This window comes from Cnephaeus nilssonii, assembly GCF_951640355.1.
Source record: "Cnephaeus nilssonii genome assembly, chromosome: 1".
NCBI classification, from domain to species: domain Eukaryota; kingdom Metazoa; phylum Chordata; class Mammalia; order Chiroptera; family Vespertilionidae; genus Cnephaeus; species Cnephaeus nilssonii.
The window spans coordinates 79,723,089-79,744,516 of NC_137072.1; positions in this window are offsets into that span (position 1 = coordinate 79,723,089).

Sequence of the window (21,428 nt, forward strand, 5' to 3'; positions counted from 1 at the left end):
AACAGAAATGTATTGTCTCACATTTCTGGAGGATTAAAGCCCAAAATCAAGGAATTAATGAAGCTATGCTCCCTCTGAAATCTGCAGGGAGAACCCTTCCTTACTCTTCCTAACCTCTCGTGATTTGCAACAATCCTTAGCTTTCCTTGGCTTGCCCCTACAGCACTAAATCTCTGCTTCTGCCATCACATGACATTCTTCCTACTTTGCCTCTAGATGGCATTTTCTATTTTGTATAAGGACACCTATGACATTGGATTAGTCCCCACCACCACCACCACCACTCCCCAATGACTTCATCTTAACTTGATTACACTTACAAAGACCCTATTTCCAAATAAGATCACAGTTTCAAGTACTGGAGATTAAGACTTCAACAAATCTTTTGGGGGGATACAATTCAACCCATAACAAAGGGTTATAGACACATTTCCTCAGCCCTTGGTGCAATGTCCTTTAGGAGTCTGCAAACCTCACTTCTTATAAGACAGCCAAATAACTACTTTTCAATTCTCCTCATTTATTTTGGGGTAATGGGGAGAATTTTTGATTATTCACTCCCTTGTATTAAGATTATATATCCACAGCCTTTGTCATGAAATTTTGCAGTACCATCAATGACATACTTCCTTTCCCGGTGAGGTAAGTCTTGTTCTTATGGCTTGCTTGGCCAATAAAACTTAGTGGGTGTTTTAAAAATGTAAGAATAACCTGGCTGGAGTTGCTCAGTGGTTGAGTGTCGACCTATGAACCAGTAGGTCACGGTTCAATTCTGGTTGGGGCACATGCCCGGATTGAGGGCTCAATCCTGGGTGGGGAGGCTTGCAGGAAGCAGCCAATCAATGATTCTCTCTCATCATTGATGTTTCTATCTCTCTCTCCCCTCTCCCTTCTTCTCTGAAATCAATAAAAAATATATTTTAAATAACGTAAGAATAAATTTTATTTGCTTAATGTGGCTTCGTTCTTGGATTCCTGCCATAAAACACAATAATATGTCCCAGGTAACCTCTGGTCAAAGAAAAAATGATAAACATGTGGAACTGTCTGATCTAATCTTTAACTTATAAACAAGTCCAGTAGATACACAGATTAGAGCAGAGGTAATCCCACTGACTCACACAATCTGAGCAAGAGAAATAAGTGCTTGTTTTTGTAAGCTACTGAATATTGGGTGTTTTTTCCCCAGCATTATTATAGTAATAGCTGATTAATATGTTCTACTCTTTTCTGCTGATTCAAGACATATGCCCACTTCATCACTCCCTCTTTAAATTTTTCCTGATTGATTTTTCAGGTTTTTCTGTTGACAATTTTACCTGTTAAATTAGTTTTGATGAACACTCAATAGTAGAAAATGTGTGTCTGCCCTAGCCAGTTTGGGTCAATGGATAGAACATTAGCCTGGGGACTCTAGGGTCCAGGTTTGATTCCGGTCAAGGGCATGTACCTTGGTTGCAGGCTCCTCCCCAGCTGGGGCCCTAGTCAGGGCATGTGCAGGAGGCAGCCAATTGATGTGTTTCTCTCACATCGATATTTCTCTCTGACTTTCCCTCTTTCTTCCACTCTCTCTAAAAATCAATGGAAAAATATCCTCAGGTGAGGATTAAAAAAAAAAAGTGTGCCTGGTTTATGTGCCATTTATTTCAGAAACTATACTTCTGGTATTGTGATTATCACAATTGGTCTATCATAAATTCTACTGAGATTAACTTCCCATATAATGTCAAACAGAAGTTTTCAAAGCATGGACCTGTGTAAAATAATTTCAGGGGTCCTTTATAGATAAGGTTAATCATGCACTCCAAGACACCTTCGTGATTGAAGGGGATGTTCTTCACAGTTATGTCGTAATATGGTAGAAACCACATCTTTGCTCTGAACCACCAATTTTGCCCCTTCCTGATTTTCTTTTGAGCCAGAACTATGTAAAGACGTAAAGACTCAAACATACGGCACTCCCCCCATTTCCCTGACCTCTGAAAAAACAATTCTAACTGTAATACAGTATAATAGTTTAAAGACTCATGTAATGGCCACCTTTCCCCCAATTCTAGAATATACATAGGCCAAGAATTATTGCAGTAAAACACCCTTTTCCTTTTTTTCCTTGGTGGGTAAGTGTAAGTAAGCCAATACTCCAAGATCCGATCCATCCCAATGGAGTGTCTTTTGGGATAGAGCCACCAGCACCCATCCTTGAGCAATTTCAGCAAGACTACAGACAAAGTTACACCAGGCAAACACCAACCTAATATACAATACTTTAAGTGCACACAACAGACAGACTACTGTTTGTGGCTTATCATGCACAGCCAGACAGAATACCAGCCTGAAGCCCTGCACCACGCAGGACCATGTCTGGACCCTAAGCTGATGAGGCTCAGGTGCATAGCCCAGGCAAGGACCTTGAGAGGTTGCTTTCGACCAAGAGCTGATCAGGCTCACCCTAGATGGGGCAGGGAATTTGGGGGAGGGGGGTGGTGCAGACAACTGACTTCCTCCATTTCAGAGTTATAGAACATTCCATTGAACTTAGATTGTTTCAGCCATGAGGTTGGAAATCTTTCCATAATGGTAGGCAGTTCTTGGGACAGGAGGATGGACTGTATTCTGATGTTAGCTCCCATATCCCAGGGTGTACAACTCTCATCTAGGTTAGAATGTGCGTTCTCTAATCAGAGCAGAACAATCACAGTTAACAGCATGATTCATATCCTATATAATAAAAGGCTAATATGCAAATCGACTGGACGGCGGAATGACTGGTCACTATGACATGCACTGACCACCAGGGGGAAGATGCTTAATGCAGGCGCTGCCCACTGGTGGTCAGTGCACTCCCACAGGGGGAGCTCCACTTATCCAGAAGCCAGGCTCACGGCTGGCGAGTGCAGTGGTGGTGGCAGGAGCCTCTCCTGCCTCTGTGGCAGCGCTAAGGATGTCCGACTGATGGCTTAGGCCTGCTCCCCATGGGAAGCATGCACCTAAGCCATCAGTCAGACATTTCCTGAGGGCTCCCAGACTGCAAGAGGGCACAGGCCAGGCTGAGGGACTCCCCCCGCGCCCCCTGAGTGCACGAATTTCATGCCCTGGGCCTCTAGTTTCTTATAATTATAGCTAGTCCCCAATATTCGATTTCTGACCATAACAAATAAAAGCTTTTTGTGGTATTCAACAAATTTTTAAGACTATAAAAGGGTCCTAAAAGCAAAAGTTTTGAGTACAATTGTTCTAGTCAAAGTCTTTTTATCTCTTCTGGAGAGTGTGTGTGTGTGTGTGTGTGTGTGTGTGTGTGTGTGTGTGTTAATTGATTAAGATACAAAGATAAAAATTACCTTTTATTTCCTAAAATCCCAGCTCTTCATAATCCAAATTCATGTCTTGTTTCTTATTTTAAGAAGAACATTAATAAACTCACACCATAAAATTACCTGCTGGAAGCCCTGCCCTGATAGTAGAAAATCAATTTGGTGAGGTTTATGTAAAGTACAGGCCAAAGTAAAGGGGCAGTGATATGATTATGATTCTTCTGTTGTGTCTTTTCCATAAAGTATTATGTGAAATTAGAAGAGTTACACTGTAGATTTCTCCTCTGGATGAGATTATCCACCCATTTCCATCTCCTTATCTACTGGGAGCTGCTTTCAAATTGTTAAAGTGATGGGTTGCATAGCTAATGTATTTGTTCAGAAAGAAAAAGAATTGTTTTTGAAATACATTAAGAAAAAAGGTTCTGATGTTTTCTTAGGATTACACTTAATTTTTGTCCTCCTAGTTTGGTGATAGTGACTTTTCAGCCTGTTTGCTTTTTAGTTGTATATTATTTTGTTTTTACAATTTTGGACTCATTGCATTTTTTAAAAAAATAACTCTCAGTTTCTTTGTGTTCTCCTTTAAATTTTAAGGAATTCATTGAGGAACTTACTGCTCCCTGATGACTTACCACAGCACTAGTTTCAGGGAAAAATGAATTCATTTAAATTACCTAATTTTAGGCAAATTCTATTTACTATTCTGCTCACATTATGACTCCTGTGTTGTAAATGCAGAAGACAAAAAAGATTTGAAAAACATTGGAACAACTAACAGAAAAAAAAATGGATAAAGTGAGTTTTACAATATGATATTCAATATACAAAATCCAAGAACAAACTTTTACAGATGTACAAGCATATCCTTTGTAAGTTGAAAAGCTAAACGTAGATGGAAAGTGTTCTCAGTGAATTTAAATCTTCAGCTTTGATGCTTAGGGCCATAGATCCTTGAGGAATTACAGGACTGGATGTTTCTAATCAGAATAATAGTAAAGGGTTTTTCTTTTCATCAACTTCTAAATTATAGTAGAAATTAATATCTATAAAGATGTTCAAGATAAGTTCTCTTCTATTTTTTATTCAGTATCTTCCAGAGCTCCTGGCACATAGTAGACCTGAAATATATGTTTGTTGAATAATAATCTGAATTAGTTCAATGTTAGTTTTCTTTGATAAATTTCAACATACAAAAAATATATACACCCAATATCCAGACTGTTTATTTTTACTTCAAGAAATCATTGCCAGTCCAAAACTGTTTCTGAAAATATCCATAGTATCTTCTTTTTTTCTGCTTCAATTCCAACTATTTGATGTAAAAATTAATAGCTGTGTGATCCAGAAATATAAAAGCAATGAACTTTAGCTGCTATACTTAGACATGCGAGTATCCTATGTAATAAAAGGTTAATATGCAAATTGTCCCCTCGACTAGGAGTTTGACTGGGAGTTTGACCAGGGGGCAGGGCCAGCTGGCAAACTGCCTGTGGCCCCTCCCCCAGCCTGCCCAGCCTGATCAGCCCCAGTTGGGGGCAGGCCAGCCAGATCCCACCCGTGCACGAATTCGTGCACCAGGCCTCTAGTTTAGGTAATAAAAGGTTAATACTTTGACAGAAGGAGGCAGGAACTCTTTTCTGCCTGCTTACTATAGAAGAGTCAAATGACAGCATGTGGCAGAGTGCAGCTCAGAAGAAAAACTGTGCCAGAGGTTTACAGAATAACATATCCAAAGCCCCAGATGTACAGTAAAAGTTGCCTGCAGAAAGAGTAGGGGGAACCATTTTTTTCTGCAACCTTTTGAAATTCTGCCCTTTAAATCTTTTGTGGAACTTGAGGCTGTCAAAATAGCAACGTGGACACACGCAGGAAAAAAAAAATGATGGAAGAGTTATATTTTACACCTGCAACTTGGGGTGCGCAGGAAGTTTTGGGTAAAGAGTGAACTTTACAGCTGTGGAGGGTCAGCATTGCTTGCTGTGAGGTGCTCACATTCCCAGGCCCAGCTGAAGGTCACTAGTGTAGAATAGTGCAGTGCTATAGACATGAGGTGCAATTTTCAAACTTTTTCACATTCCCTTTCAACAATAAACTGTGAAACTACAGTTTCATGCCTTGCAACTCCACTTTACAAAATAAAGAAAATAATACTACACAGCTGATCTTGCCAGTCAGGTTGGAAACTTAGAGCAATTTGTTCGGCTCAGAGTGAAGAAAGATCTCCTCTGAACAGCCAGCAAATGCAATCTGAGACTAGACTCTACCTGGTCATGGTGGAGCTGGAAGGAGTTCTTAAAGCACAGAAATAAAGACCAGAAGTGCTGAAATGAAAAACCTAAAATATTAACAAGATCAGAATAATTTTAACCTAAAACTGTAGGACTAAATTATTTAGAATAAGGGGAGATTATAATAAATAAAAGTAAAAAATAAATGGAATTAGCATAATTAATGACCAGAAAGAATACTTCATACTAACAAATATATTCTACTTCAAAATTTCTTTACAATTTTAATTTTGAAATTTTCCTTTCTTGAAGGTTTCTGAAGCTTTATCACCATGTTCTTCTGGTGACCGATTTGATTTCCTTCCTCTAGCTTTATTTTGCTTAGCCAATGTAATTATATTTTATGAGTTCTCAAAAGTTTACTTTATGTTGTAACTAAGGATCTTATTTAAATAGTAAACGTGGGAATTTTTTTAGCTTTTATAAATGAATACTGGATCAAGAAATCAACCCAACTATAAATCACTAGTTTCTCCTAATGGTATACTTTCTTAAGAAACTTTTTTGTATTAGTAAAATAAATTTTACTTAAATAAGTGTATTTTTTAAACATACCTAACATATTTATTATAATCTAAGATATCTCAATGCACATCAGGTAGTACCTTTCATTTTTAAAAATATTTTCTCATATAATATATATTAGTTTATAGATTCAATATTTAAATTTGAGCATGTGTTAGTAAATACTAATGACTATACATACTAATAATCCTGTATAATAAAAGCTTAATATGCTAAGTTTCCAGTCAACTGGTCAGCCATTCAACCAATCGAAGAGTAATATGCTAATGATATGCTAAAGCTGCTCAACTACTCGCTATGACATGCACTGATCACCAGGGGGCAGATGCTCAGACCCATAGGTTAGCTTGATGCTGGGGTCCAGCTAATACGGACTAAGCCAGACAGGCTGGACACACCCGGGAGCCCTCCCACAGTCCATCCCAGGCCCCAATTGTGCCTCAGCTTAGCCTGTGCCCTCTCACAATCTGGGACCCCTCAAGGGATATTGGAGATCCAGTTTTGGCCCGATCCTGCAGGCCAGGCTGAGGGACCCCACTGGTGCATGGATTTGTGCACTGGGCCTCTAGTTATCATCATAAAAAAGAAAGACAGGTATTTGTGGAATAGCTTTTCTAGACTTACCTTTCTACAGAGAAGTATAACCTCTGAACAAAGTATAAAAGACACTGGAGATGCAAAATCAGACCGAAATTGAAGAGAATTTAACTCTTGAAAGAAAGGAACTACACTGGATTAGATCCATGTTTACATAGATTTCCCCTGAAGATATTCCCACTTCTGAAGGTCATGGAGTAGCTAAAACTTCAGAAAAATGTCACAGACTTACTAGATGTCATAACACAAAGTTTAGGGCTGCCAAACTTCTGTAATTTGAAGGATAAAACAAATTGAAAAAGAGGAGCACACAGGGGAAGCCACAAAGCATGTAAAGAAAAGGCCCAGAAATCGTGCATGCATGTGGGAGATTTTAAGGAGCCCACAAGAAAGCAACAGGTTGCTAACAGTAAAAGAGAGACAGAAGTTGGTACATTTTAGATGTTTGGGTTTTCTCTGGAAATCAAATAATGATTATGTCTCTTTTCCAGTACTAAGAAATTCACTAGGGACTAAAAAAAAAAAAAAAAGCAGTTATAAACCTGCTCTAAGAATGCATCCAACCAAGAATCCAGGTTACTTAAATTTTTCAGAGAAAGAAAACAGAAACTGATATATATTTTAAAAATCATCCAGAGTACAGGAAAATTTAATAAATGTAAACAAAAATCAAATCCATAGTCAGGAGAATCAACAGCACTCAAAAATCTAAATTTAGGTAACAGAGGGTAGATTAATAACTAAGGACATTAAAGCAGCTAACATAACATATTCAGAAGTTAAAGGAAAATCTTGTCATAATAAACTGATCGATAATTTCAACAGATAAGTGAAATTTATGAAAAGAAAAACTGAAAATTCTAAGACAGGAAGTACAATATATGAATTTTAAAATTCACAGGCTTCATTGTCAAGAGGATCTTTTCTCAGTGATCATTATGTGAAACATTCCAATAATTACAAACAAGTTGTACCAATGCTCTGCTAATTGAACAGAAATTAATCATAGGAGCAAGATAAGCCATACACACACAAAACATTCCAACATTACTACTATGCCAATAAGTTAATAAAATTATATTTTTGAGGGTTTAGGGTATTATTTTCTTCCTTCTGTATTTCTATTTTTTTAGTTGACAAAAAAGTCTTTTCTTCAATGTGTTTTTAAATGTGATTCATAATCATGATGCCAGTGATTTGAGGTTTAAAATTAAAGTCTGGTTTGCTTGTGATTCATCTTCTCTTAAGAGACAACTAAAAATTAACGTGTTGCCCTAGCTGGTTTGGCTCAGTGGATAGAGCGTCTGCCTGTGGACCAAAAGATCCAGGGTTCTATTCTGGTCAAGGGCGTGAACATTGGTTGCAGGCTCCTCCCTGGACTGGGCCCTGGTCGGGGCTCAAGCAGGAGGTAACCACTTGATATGTTTCTCTCACATTGATGTTTCTCTCTGCCTTTCCCTCTCTCTTCCACTCTCACTAAAAATCAATGGAAAAATAGCCTCAGGTGAGGATAAACAAAAAAAGTAAAATTAAATTAAATTAACATGTTATCAAGTCTTATTTCTGAATACTACCTCTCGCATAGGAAATTTTCTGCAGTCTTGAATAGTAGAGAATTAATAATCCCCACTTTAACATATTTTTAAAAAGTATAATAAAATACACAACAGTTAAATTTTACAGAACTATCCTTACTGACTCAGAACACTTGAGGATCTTATAATATGTCAGGGTCAATAAGCACTGGGAACATTGTGATTATCATTGCCTGGCATAGACATAAACTAGTCAGTGGGACTTTCATTTGGTTTGAATTCCTTATAAAGAAAGTGTACCATGTCTATTGAAGTGTTACATTTTAATTCAAAGGATAACAATCTTGTTTGCATTGATCAGCCCTTTATATACAGCTCATCATATGGCATGTTAATTTGTATTTCTTGAATTTATTGCATTATTTTTGATACTCATTCCTAATTCATCCAATTGTTTATTTATTCCCTCTCAGATGATTCCGTTATTTTTATTTCACTGAAAAAGAAAAGAACAAGCAAGCAGAGATCTTCCTCCTTACACCAAACACCAAATCAATGAACCTATATTGGTGCCATATACTCTATCTGCACTCCAGATGCAATCCAGCAGCTGCCTCCATGTATGACTTGGATTCTAAGAACAAATTCAAGTGCATTGCCCCTACAATCTTGAGCTTTCCACTTCATTATTGTCTTTGCCTTCACATATGAACCATAGCTGAAGGATAAATTATGCTTTAACATTACTGTTGCCTGCTGCTTTTCAACAAACTCTCCCTTGATCTCATACCCTTCTTCAGATGATACCCTTTTTTTCTATCTCACTGTTATGGATTGAATGCTTGTTTCCCCACAAATTAATAGGTTGAATTTAATTCCTGGTGTGATGGTATTTGAAAGTGGAGCCTTTAGGATTTGATTACGTCATTAGGCCCTCACGATAGGATTGGTATCCCTCTAAAAAGAGGCCAGAAAGCTCTCATATCTTTTTGCAATATGATACAACAAAAATTCAGCAGTCTGTAGCTAGGAAAAGAATTCTTACCAGAAGCTGGCAATGCAGGTACTCTGATCTCAGACATTCAGCTTCTAAAATGTGAGAAATACATTTCTGTTGTTTATAACCCACTTATTTTAGATTTCTTAGTTATAGCATCTAGAACTGACCATGATACTTTCCTCACAATAAAATCTTCAAAGGATTTGTCAATACTCATTGTTTCTACTCCCTGTTCTTCAATTCTCTCTTGAACTTTCTCCAGTCATCACTTGCCACCACTATCCCCTATGATCATTGTTGTCAAAGTCACCAGTAACATCCTCTGTGTTAAGTCCCACAGTAAATCCTCAGTGCTCATTTTACCAAGCCTGTTAATACCACTTGATAAGTTTATCACTTCCTCTTTCTTAAAAATACTTTTTTTTCCACTTGTCTTCTGGAATACCAGTTTTTCCTGGTTCTCTTCCTTTGCTTTTTCTCTTCTGTGTTGTTCTCATCTATATCTACAATGAGTAGAATTGTGACTGCAATGATGTAGGCATTCAATAAATACTTTTTCAATGAATGAAAAAATGAATAGTATGGTAAAGCCATTCTTGCTCTTCAACTAAAGTTAATCATAGAGTGGAGCCAAATATAAGCATTAAAATTTGATTGCCAATCATTTGTCTCTTCTAACAACAGAATAACATGAAGAGAAAAGGTTCCTATAAAAATCAAATGTTGCTTAATGATAGTTGGCATGCAATTTTTTGGTATGTTAAATCACAAGATGCTCTACCTTTTCATTTTAGCCGTGCTAATCAGAGTATAAGAAATACTGCTTAGCATTTGTATATAATGTTAATTTTACTGTATTCATCTATACTGTGTCCATAAATGTCACAAATATATGCTTTCCTCCACATATAAGATTTTTATGCAAATTAAATGCTTGTCAAAAGCCTTCTCAAATTAAATGAGGAGGATAGATAGCTACATAAAACATTTCTGTCTTAAGACCACTACAAAACAAAATTTTCATTTAAAAAATACATTAACAACAAAAATAACATTCTGCTAATTGTCCAAGAATTATAGTGTCTCTAGCATGACCCCTGGAGGCACAACAGGGTCTCTATAAAATAAGAGCAAGCAGAGCTGGAAAACATGAAATTTACTACGTAATTTGGCATGCATATTTATATCTTTCTTTGGTTAAAAATGGCTTATTATGGCTGAGAAAATTATTCTAATAAATAAAGGAATTACCATCTAAGAAGGTATGAGATTAAAAAAATGTCATTATTTAATTTTTCAGGACAGACATACTTGAAGTATGCTCAAGCAGCATAACTATATGATTCAAGGCCGCCTCACTATTTTACCTAGCAAACTGAGTGTTGGCTTGGTGAAGAAAAGACAGATGTAATTTACTAACTATTTGAGAATAAGAGCACTGTATAATTTTAATGGGTATATAATTGTAATTTCCAAGTATCTTTCCTTCCTCGACTAATTGGATAATGGCATTGCTAGAATTAATCCAAGGTCATCAGTTTGCACACAGTGCAGATGGTTTCTCTACTTTAGGGTATACAGGGGATTTGAGATTACTGTTGCCTGCTGCTTTTCAAACTAATTTTTATTCTTAAAAATCCACATTTTCACTGCAGCTGAACAGCTAAGCCATATGTTGCTTTGTGACTACTTTAAAATATCTGTTGCATGTAATTATTACACTAAAACTAGAATGCATTAGTACTTTTCAATTTGTTGTAAGGAAAGGACACTTACAGTATTCTGCTTTGTGTGCTTTTCAGTTATTCTTTTATTTTTTTTCTCTAAGTACCAAGCTTTATATTACAGTCCCAGTGAGAATTTTAACCTAAAATATATTGCTTGGCTGATCTGTCTCCTCATATGCTATATATCCCAGCATAGTTCCGAGCTCGCCTAATGCTATTTGAGATGCAATGTTAATTTATCTAGCTGCTGGAAAGTTTGGCTGTGAACGATTTTTCCAGCTTCCTTTGTGGTAGCCATGAAAAATAGGAATGAGGCATTTCTGTGCTTTTGTTAGAATTCTGACATGCCATTGGCATGTTTGACAATTTGGGGAGAAGTCATTTTATGTATTTTGATGAGAGAACTGTCTTTACTAAAAATAATAGCAAGAATATTTACTTGTTAATATTTAACAGTCATCAAAGTGTTTGCACATGGAATATCTCTTTTACACCCAACCAATCTGGGAGATCAGAAGGCATATATATCATTTTGTATACAAAAAAACTCAAGGTCATGCAGCCAGTTAGTGACAAAACAAGGTTAGGACTTGCTCCTTTGTCTTCCTAGAGCCTGTTCTCCCCCAGTGAGTAGGATTGGTGTCCTGTCTTTCTCATTTTCCTCTTACTCCATTCATAGGTTAATAACTAGCCATGCAAGGCAGATAGGCAAGATAAACCTGTATTAGTTAGGGTTCTTTAGAGAAACAGAACCAGTAAGTTTTATCTATACCTATCTATCTATCTATCATATGTCATCTATCTTCTATCTATCTCTATAGCTATATATCTATCTCTAGCTCTATCTCCATATCTCTATCTATATCGGCTATGTTTTATATATATACACACATACACACACACTAGAGGTCCGGTGCACAAAATCCATGCACTGGGGGTGGGGGGATGTCCCTCAGCCCAGCCTGCACCCTCTCTAATCTGGGACTCCTCGGGGGATGTCTGACTGCCGGTTTAGGCCCTATCCCACAGGGCAGTCGGACATCCCTCTCACAACCTGGGACTGCTGTCTCCTAACCACTTGCCTGCCTGCCTGCCTGATTGCCCCTAACCGCTTCTACCTGCCAGCCTGATCACCCCTAACCACTCCTCTGCCAGCCTGATCTAAGCCTAACTGCTCCCCTGCCAGCCCGATTGCGCCCAACTGCCCTCCCCCGCCGGCCATCTTGTGGCGGCCATATTGTGACCACATGAGAGCGACCATCTTGTGTGTGAGGGTGTGGTGGTCAATTTGCATATTACCTCTTTATTATATAGGATAGAGAGAGAGCTGCACTATAACAAATTGGCTTTCATGCAATTATGGATGCAGGTACGTCCCAAGGTCCACAGGGTGAGTCAGCAAGCTAAAGATTCAGAAAAGCCAAGAGTATATTTCCAATCTGGATCCAAAGTTCCAAGAACCAGGAGAAGTTAATGAACAGTTTCTGACCAAAGGCCAGTAAGCTTGAGACCCAGGAAGAATTGATGTTTCACTTTGATTCTGAAGGCAGGAAAAGCCAACGGTTTAGTTTGAAGGCAATCTGGCAGGAGAAATTATTTATTTCTCAGGGGAAGGGTCAGCCTTTTTGTCCTATTAAGGACTTCAAAGGCCTACTCACATTAGAGAGGACAAGCTGTTTTACTTAGTATACTTATTAAAATGTTAATATCATCCAAAAACATCCTTCCAGAAAAGCCTAGAATAATGTTTGAGGAAATAGCGGGGCACCTCATGGCAAATTTCTCAAATAAGCAAAATTTGATCTGGAGAAAGGTGGGGTCAACTGATGATTTTAAACCAAGAAATAATATGTTGGAAGTGGTTGGGTTTCTGAACAATTAACTTGAGGTGACGAGTGAAATGGATTCAAGATAAAGGCATAGAGATAAAAGGAAAACAAATGGAAGCACGTAATTCTGTTTGTTTGTTTTTCTAAATATATTTTATTGATTTTTTACAGAGAGGAAGAGAGAGGGATAGACAGTTAGAAACATCATTGATAGAGAAACATCGATCAGCTGCCTCCTGCACACCCCCTACTGGGGATGTGCCCGCAACCAAGGTACATGCCCTTGACCGGAATCGAACCTGGGACCTTTCAGTCCGCAGACCGACGCTCTATCCACTGAGCCAAACCGTTTTCGGCAGAAGCACATAATTCTTGGTACAAATTTGTGAGTGTTTATAGCAGGGTAGCTGCAGAAGGATAAAAAAAGGAAAGAAAACCTTACTAAGGAAATCTAAAAATAAATAACTGTAAAGAAGGAAAACTTGAATGGTTTGTCAAGATTTTGAGACAGGGTAGCTTGAGGGAATGATGGTATCTCTGACAGGAACTGAAAATCAGGGACTGAGGCTTTGGCAACTCTCTCTGTCAAGGACATAGGAAAAGAAATAGAAGCCAATGAAGGGAGATGGATCATGAGGAAGAGAGGATCACATTGGGAAGTGTACCTGGAGATCTAAAGAGGAGAATGTGTCAAAAAGTGGATATATTAAAGAAAATACAGACTTCTACACACATGTAGAAGACAAGACTAGTTGGGGGTTCCAAAAGGGAAATAATTGGTGGAACTGTTTATAGCCCTTTTACTAAATGAACATTCCATACACTAATCAATTGCAGAGGAAAACATTGTCACTGAATTCTAATTGCTAACTTTTCCCTACTTAATCTCTCTATGGAGATAGGAATTAGTTATGGAGTGTTTATGTAGATGGAAGTCATCTTGTTTGCCACAAACTCATTTGCATGGAAAAGCACACATCAGTCTGACCCCTGTCAAAATAATTAGCTAAGCATGAGCTAAAGCCTTTTAGATTTTCGAACGTTCCAAGCATTAAATCTTTTTTCTTTTTAAATCTGAAGCTAAATCAACACATATTACAGGAATAATATGCACTGTCTATAATTCTACAGTCTTCATCATGTTAGGTTTTCTTTGTTTTTTCTTATCTATTTCACAAAGTATCTAATTTAGTAAAAATAAAACATTAGCAGCTGGAAATCACTAAGATAATGAGAAATAGAATTTCTTCTCATTGTTCTCATCCTTCTCATTCTATGTCAGGCATTACGAAATTGAAATAAAATCCATTTCAATTAAAAGAGCTCTGTTCTCTTACTGTAGGACTTGATAAACAGCATTACTGCATTCAGCTCAATCATAATTTAATCCCCATGCGTCCATCACCGAACACAGGTTTCACAAGAATACCCCCTTTTCTCTTCCTTCGTGAAGTAAAAACCCAAGGCGGAACGATGCTTGTAAGCAGCTCGTTACTCAACCCGTTCTCAGCTTTCTCCTCCCTTAAAAATGGAAAAGGGAACCAAAGATCAGACTGGTGTTTCTGGAAGAAGTGATGTGATTTTTAATGCCTGCAATAAGTTTATTTTATAAATATTTAACTTGATTCTTCAAGTTAGTTTACTATCCTCTATCAAAAGTTTAAAACAACAGGAAGTTGATATTTTAGGTTAACACTTTTAATGGAACCATAGTCATTTTGGTAAATTAACTCCCCCAATTTTTCATGTCTTCAGGTAATTTTACAAATTGAACAAACTTTTTTGGCACTTACTATCCTAAATTCTGTAGATATGAAGATGAATGAGAAATCATTCCTTTCCTAAGTGTGCTCTATAGTGGCAAAAGCATCCATAATTTGGAAAATAAATATACCTGAGACATCTGGAATTTATCCTAATTAACAGTTATTTCTCTAATCTATTTTCCTGTTTCCTTTATCCCTGTATAATTTTCTCCCTATCTTTAGCAGTGTGGGATAATGTAAGAAATATTGAACTCAACTGTTTGGTAAGAGTTCCAAGAGTCCAATTTGACACTAAATAAATGTGTTTACTGGACAAAGTCCCTTAAACTCCAAGCCCCAGTTTAATCACCTGTAAAATTGGATAAGATAGTATCTCCAACACTAACCTATGTGTAATCTGATAAAATAACCTCAGTAAACAGATTCTCGGTGAACATATTAGTTGATCCATTCTAATCAGATACAAATATTATAAAAATGAAAAAGTAAACTACAGATTACAAAGAAGATTACACTCCAAAATCTGATGCAGCATAACACCATAGCTATGTAATAATATTTCAAATTGTAATATATTCTGAACACAGCTAAAAAAAAAATAGTACACAATATACCATATGTCCCAATTGAAAAATTAATTCCCAAAGCAACCTTCTGAGTGATTGTACATTTCTTATATTCTGAAGGAGGGTTTCTTACATATTTGCATATATTAAAAATTCTCCCCACATATGAGGTTGCTCTGCATATTTAGTCTGGAATTTTGCTTTCCGTGTACATTTATGCAGTTGCTTTTTCATTATGGAAGTTGGCACCTCTGAGGCGACTGCTGGAAATAGTCTTGAAGCCAGAGGCTGCTGTTGCCCTCCACTGCCACCACAGCTGTTTCTCAAACACAGGAGATAGGAGAACAGGCAAGCAAAGATGCAGTGTGTGGATTCCTCTGTCTGAGGGAGCATCCACCAAAGCCACAGCTTCAACCTGCACACAGGGGATGGATGCAGGAATGCCGGTGACACATAGCTGCATACTTGCAAACTTTTTTTTAAAATAATCAAGTACCTAAAGAAGAAGGGTTCTGACTTATCGTCACCTTCCAGAACTCAGACAAGTGCATTTTTTTTAGTGGAACCTAATTTAGATCTAGATGAAAGGCACCAATAGCTTTTAATCATCTCCCAAAAGAAGAAAAGCAGAAGGAGATCTGAGAGAATATAAAGAATGCTCCACAATATATTTCTGAATTTCCCTCTACAAATGGGATGAAAAGACCAACAAGTCTCAGCAAAGAACTGCGCTATCTCAAAGACTTAGTGGATGTCCATATAGTTGATGTGACTCTTAAGTATCTAATCAAAAAAAGAGTTGATGTAAACTGAAGCAGGATACATTTATTAGTTAAATGTTCAAACTCTGGTGTACTAGTAAGACTATTGGACTAAAATCTTACTTTCACCATTTAGCTAACTATGGGACATAGGCCAGTTACTTAAATTCCCTGTTCCTCGAAAATTTTTCTATACATAAATTGAGAATGATAATATTACCCGCCTCATGTTATTCTGAGGATTAAATGAAGGAATCTGTGGACAGCATCTAACTCAATGATTGGCACTTGGTAATAAACAGTGCTAATGGCAATGATGATTGTGTCAAACCAATTGTATTTATCAGCTCTTATCAAGGCCATTCTGAAAGAATTTTGGCATTTGGCCATTCATACATATTTAACTTGTCTAGAGGTAATTGGTTAAATGCTGTGTATTATATGTGCATGTGTGTTTATTTTTTCTCATAATGTTTTGTGGTTATAAAATGGCTATATTTTACAGCCTAAAATTAACTCTGTTTTATTATATAATACAATATTTGTGAGAAAAAGCTCATCATCCAAAAAGATGACAAAAGAAATTTTTGAATAATGTTAACCCTTTGCACTCGCTTGCTTTTTTCTCGATTCCTTTATTCTACTCGGGATTTAATTTTTTAAATACCTCAGATTTTACAAAGCGAGGCAGTAGAATAAAAAACTGGAGTTTCTTTTCATACAAACTTATTTATTTGGATGTTTTTAAACTTTATTTTATTTTATTTTATTTTAAATATATATTTTATTGATTTTTTACAGAGAGGAAGGGAGAGGGATAGAGAGTTAGAAACATCGATGAGAGAGAAACATTGATCAGCTGCCTCCTGCACACCTCCCACTGGGGATGTGCCCGCAACCAAGGTACATGCCCTTGACCGAAATCGAACCTGGGACCCTTGAGTCCGCAGGCCGATGCTCTATCCACTGAGCCAAACCGGTTTTGGCTATTTGGATTTTTTTATATTTCAAATTATTGATACATTCAAAGAGTAATTTTAATCTCTATAATTTTTCATGGTGTGATATTTTTTGAAACATTCACCCACATGAAGACCTGGTTTACATTCACATGTTTCGCAAATATAAATCATCTCTCTTCTTCCTCCTTTGATTTTTCTGTTAGAACAAACAACACAATCTTTGTGTTTTTTGTTAGGGTAAGGTGTGATTATATGGAGCTTTCCATCTAAACGTTGCTCTAAGTTAGTGGATAATAATCTACCCCTGGAAGTTAGTGTACCATCTCTGAATTCTCCAACAAGATCATGTACTAGTTTCCTAATAAATTTCACATGCGTTATCGGTTTTTCATTTTTTTCTTTTTTGGCATCAGTTGAGATGGCATTTACATTTTACTTGTCCTTTCATGCTAATGAAAACAAGAAAAGATACTGGAAAAATAGACAAAAATCCCCCTTTCCCCCGCGGTGAAACTACGTGTCCAGTGTGGCTCGACATACGAGCTGCTACCGATGCTAACCGTGTCGAGTCACACTCGACATCCGAGTGCAAAAGGTTAAGGTCTATGATACCTCCATGACCGTTTATAACTGCCTTCTGTAGGACTTCATTTGAATTTCTAATACATTATTTATCCTGTTTAAGACTTTCTAGACCACTTGAAGAGGAGCATTAGTCTCCAGATTCTAGCTTCCTAATATAATTATGAGTTAATGAGAACTTCTAATGGTGCTAAGTACATAGTAGGTTCTAAGTAGAGATCAGTTTCCTTTTATTTATTTACACAGTTCCACAAGGGTTTGGACAACTTGCCTTCATTTCAGAGTTAAGAACAATCAGTGAACAATGCGATATGGTAGAAAGAGCATTATTTTAAAATTAGGTTCTTTTTTAAAATATATTTTTATTGATTTCAGAGAGGAAGGGAGATTAAGAGAAAGAGAGAAACATCAATGATGAGAGGGAATCATTGATTGGCTGCTTCCTGCATGTTGGACTGAGCCCGCAACCCAGGCGTGTGCCCTTGACCGGAATGAAACCTGGGATCCTTCAGTCCACAGGAAGACGCTCTACCTACTGAGCCAAACTGGTTAGGGCTAAAATTAGGTTCTTATGGCAGATTTCATAATTGCCACAAATTCCTCCTTTCCCTATGTTCGTGTGCCTCTCCTCCTATGAATAGGTTAAAAAAAAAAAAAGAGGTTTTCCATTTGGGCCTGGCCATATTAGAAAGTATAATGTAGAGTCTTAAAAATTGATTGCATACTGGGTGGTTGCCATAGATTGCTGTGAAAAATCCTCCACCATGTGGACAAGCTGGGGCTAACTTCCTTAATAATGAAAAACAATATGGAGAAACGTCCCAAACCTTCCCTGGCTCTCTGCCTGTCCCATATATGAGAGTGAGGCTTAAAGACTACCAGTCTCTTTCTAAGCAAAGTGATCCAGACTGGAAGAACTGCCCTTGTGAGAAAAATGAAAATGTATTGCTTTAAGCCATATACTTTGGTGCCTATTTGCTGAGCAGAAAAAAAAGCTAGCAAAAGAGCTCATGCTATAGATCTATCATTTAATAAAGCCATTTCGCTTGGACTGGTTATACTTATTTTATTGAAACTGAATTGCCTTACTTGGAACGTTGATCCTAAGTTCTGTGTGTGTGTGTGTGTGTTTTTATGGTTGTGGTAAGAATTAAAAGGGATAACAGATTTAAAACCCTTAGCACAATATCTGTTACAGGTTAGGGACTCAGTAATATCCCTTGCCTTGCCTTTCCTCTCCCCTGACAGTTTGTTTCTTAGAGTAGATCTTGGGCTACACTATGTTTGTGCAAGATGTGCCGAGCACAAAAGTACCAAGCCTAAAGAAGCTGTGGGACCAATGACACAGCCCACGCTCAGTTTCTCTAACTGTACACTCAGGTTTGGGGTTTCTTTACCCACAGGAGGGGGTGCCTTTACCTAATTCACACAGACACAATAGGAGGCCTCACTGTAGCCTGGATTGTATGCTTAACACGTTTCTATGGAATTGCACCACAGTAAATTATTCAGAAATGGGAAGGTTGAGTTTTAGAAAATAAAATAACAAAAATTATCTTGGCTGATTTCAATGTCTAAAGAAAGAGTGATCCAAAACACTTTCTCACTTTTTCCTCAATCTCACATCTATTTCATTTCAGTACTTATACATGTGGCTACATTTTGGAAATTATCATCAAACATAATTTTGATGTTTTTAGCCTCAGAAAACATAAAATGTAATGCACTATACTTGGAGTACAACTGTAACCCTTTACTGTCTGACTTCCTTAATTATGCTACATTTGGACTTTACCTCTTTTGATTCCTCCATTTTTTTCCAATCTATCAATCGCCTCTTGCAACACTCACTTCTCTACCTAGCCTGGATCCTATTGTCAATTACCTAAAATGACTTGTTCATAAAGACTGTCAATTACCTTATATTCCTTCCATTTACCTCATCTATATAACTAAAAAGCTCTCATACTAGATAAAGACCAAGCTTCCTTTTTTACTCCCATCCTTTGTTGCCAAGCTATGATAGAAAAAAAACAGCATACAAATGCAGATGTTTTACACATTAATAGTCTCTATCCACAGCTGGACTTTAACATTGCTTGGAAATCCTTGGCCATTTTCCTCTGCCTATCCTCCAAGTAACCATTCCAAATCTTCATCACACTCCTCAATCCCCTAACTCATTCCAACTCATCTATTTATTCACACATTTATTCAAAAAAGTACATTAACTTCTTATCATGCAATATATATTTTATGGGACCTAAAGATAAAAGAGTGGGCAAATTATGCGAGATCGCTGCTGTCAAGAAGCTTATATTTTAGTCAGGAAAAATAAATAAATGAATAAACGAATAATTATAGTTTTTACTTTTATAACATAAAATACTATAAATATAAAATGATTGGAGATAATTACAAATTTGGGTGGTGAAACAGTGACAGAGATAGTATTCTTACATCTTAATCTAACTAGAACACCTTATAGCAGGCATATTTAAATTAGAATTTAAAAGATGAGACGGCAACCTTAAAAAGAGCTATGAGAAGATTCCCAGGCAAATAGCACAGCTTGGGCAAAGTCCTTGAACAGCATTTTATAACCTATCAAAAGTTCAGTGTATTCTGATCATGGGTTTACCCATGATATAGGAAATAGGGTTATTAATTCATGGATTATGTGGAAAGAAGAGAGAGACTGAAAGAAAGGAAGGGGGAGAAGAAAAAGAAAGAAAGAAAGAAAGAAAGAAAGAAAGAAAGAAAGAAAGAAAGAAAGAAAGAAAGAAAGAAAGAAAGAAAGAAAGAAAGAAAGAGAGAGAGAGAAAAAGAAAAGGAAGGAAGGAAGGAAGGAAGGAAGGAAGGAAGGAAGGAAGGAAGGAAGGAAGGAAGGAAGGAAGGAAGGAAGGGAGGGAGGGAGGGAGGGAAGGAAGAAGAGAGAAAGAAAGAAGAAAGGAAGAAAGGAAGAAAGAAAGAAAGAAAGAAAGAAAGAAAGAAAGAAAGAAAGAAAGAAAGAAAGAAAGAGAGAAAGAAAGAAAGAGAGAGAAAAGGAGAGAGAGAAAGAAAGGAAAAGAGGAAGGTGGAAGGAAGCAAAGAAGGAAGGAAGAAGGGAAGGTTGGAAAGAAGAGAGAGAAGGAGGGGAGGAAAGGAAAAAGAGAGGAAGGAAGGGAGGGAGGGAGGGAGAAGAAAAGAGAGAAAGCAAGCAGCTTAGAACACACTTTAGCAAATTATAGTAGTAAAATATCTTATTAAAGCTTGTTAGAGAGCATACAAACTTTTGGGAAGGGCAGAGAGAATAGCCTTGAGTGTACACAGAAAGGTGCTATGCCCAAACTCCTCTGTGCCAGAGAAGAGCCCCGTCACTGCTTCTGGGATCGGAAACCATTCTTGGCATCAGTGATCCTGACAACTGGGTGCCTGATTCTCTGTCACCACTGCTCCTAAAAGCCTCTACCTCCATCCCCTGCTAAACATGGGTGCTTCTGATTGCCCTCCTTATGAATTAAAGTTCATTGCAGAAACACGTGGTTGGCTTTGAAGACACTAGCTTACAAGTCTGTGTCTTTTCTCTAAAGGAACCTAGAAAAGTGAATACCTGGCTTCTACCTTGGATTTAAGGAACTTAACTAGTGAGAAATTTCCCAAACATAAGAAATGTGCTTAACAGCTAGATACCATGACATGATATGCTGTAAAATATACAACCCTCAAATAATCAGAAACATGCAAGGAAAGTTTATTTCTTGCCCATGTTACATATAGAAACTGTGTATTCTCTGAGTCTCTGCTCCATGTCTTCCTATTCAGGAACCCAGGTTGAAAAAGCAACCCCTATACCAGTCATGCCTTTCTTGTGCTAGAAGCACAATCAAGAGGCTAAGCAATTCCATGGAGTCATGTTTATATTTTAGTCTGCTAAACATCATAGCTACTCATATTCTTTTGGCCAAATTAAGTCTCATGGCAAGTTTTTTGTTTG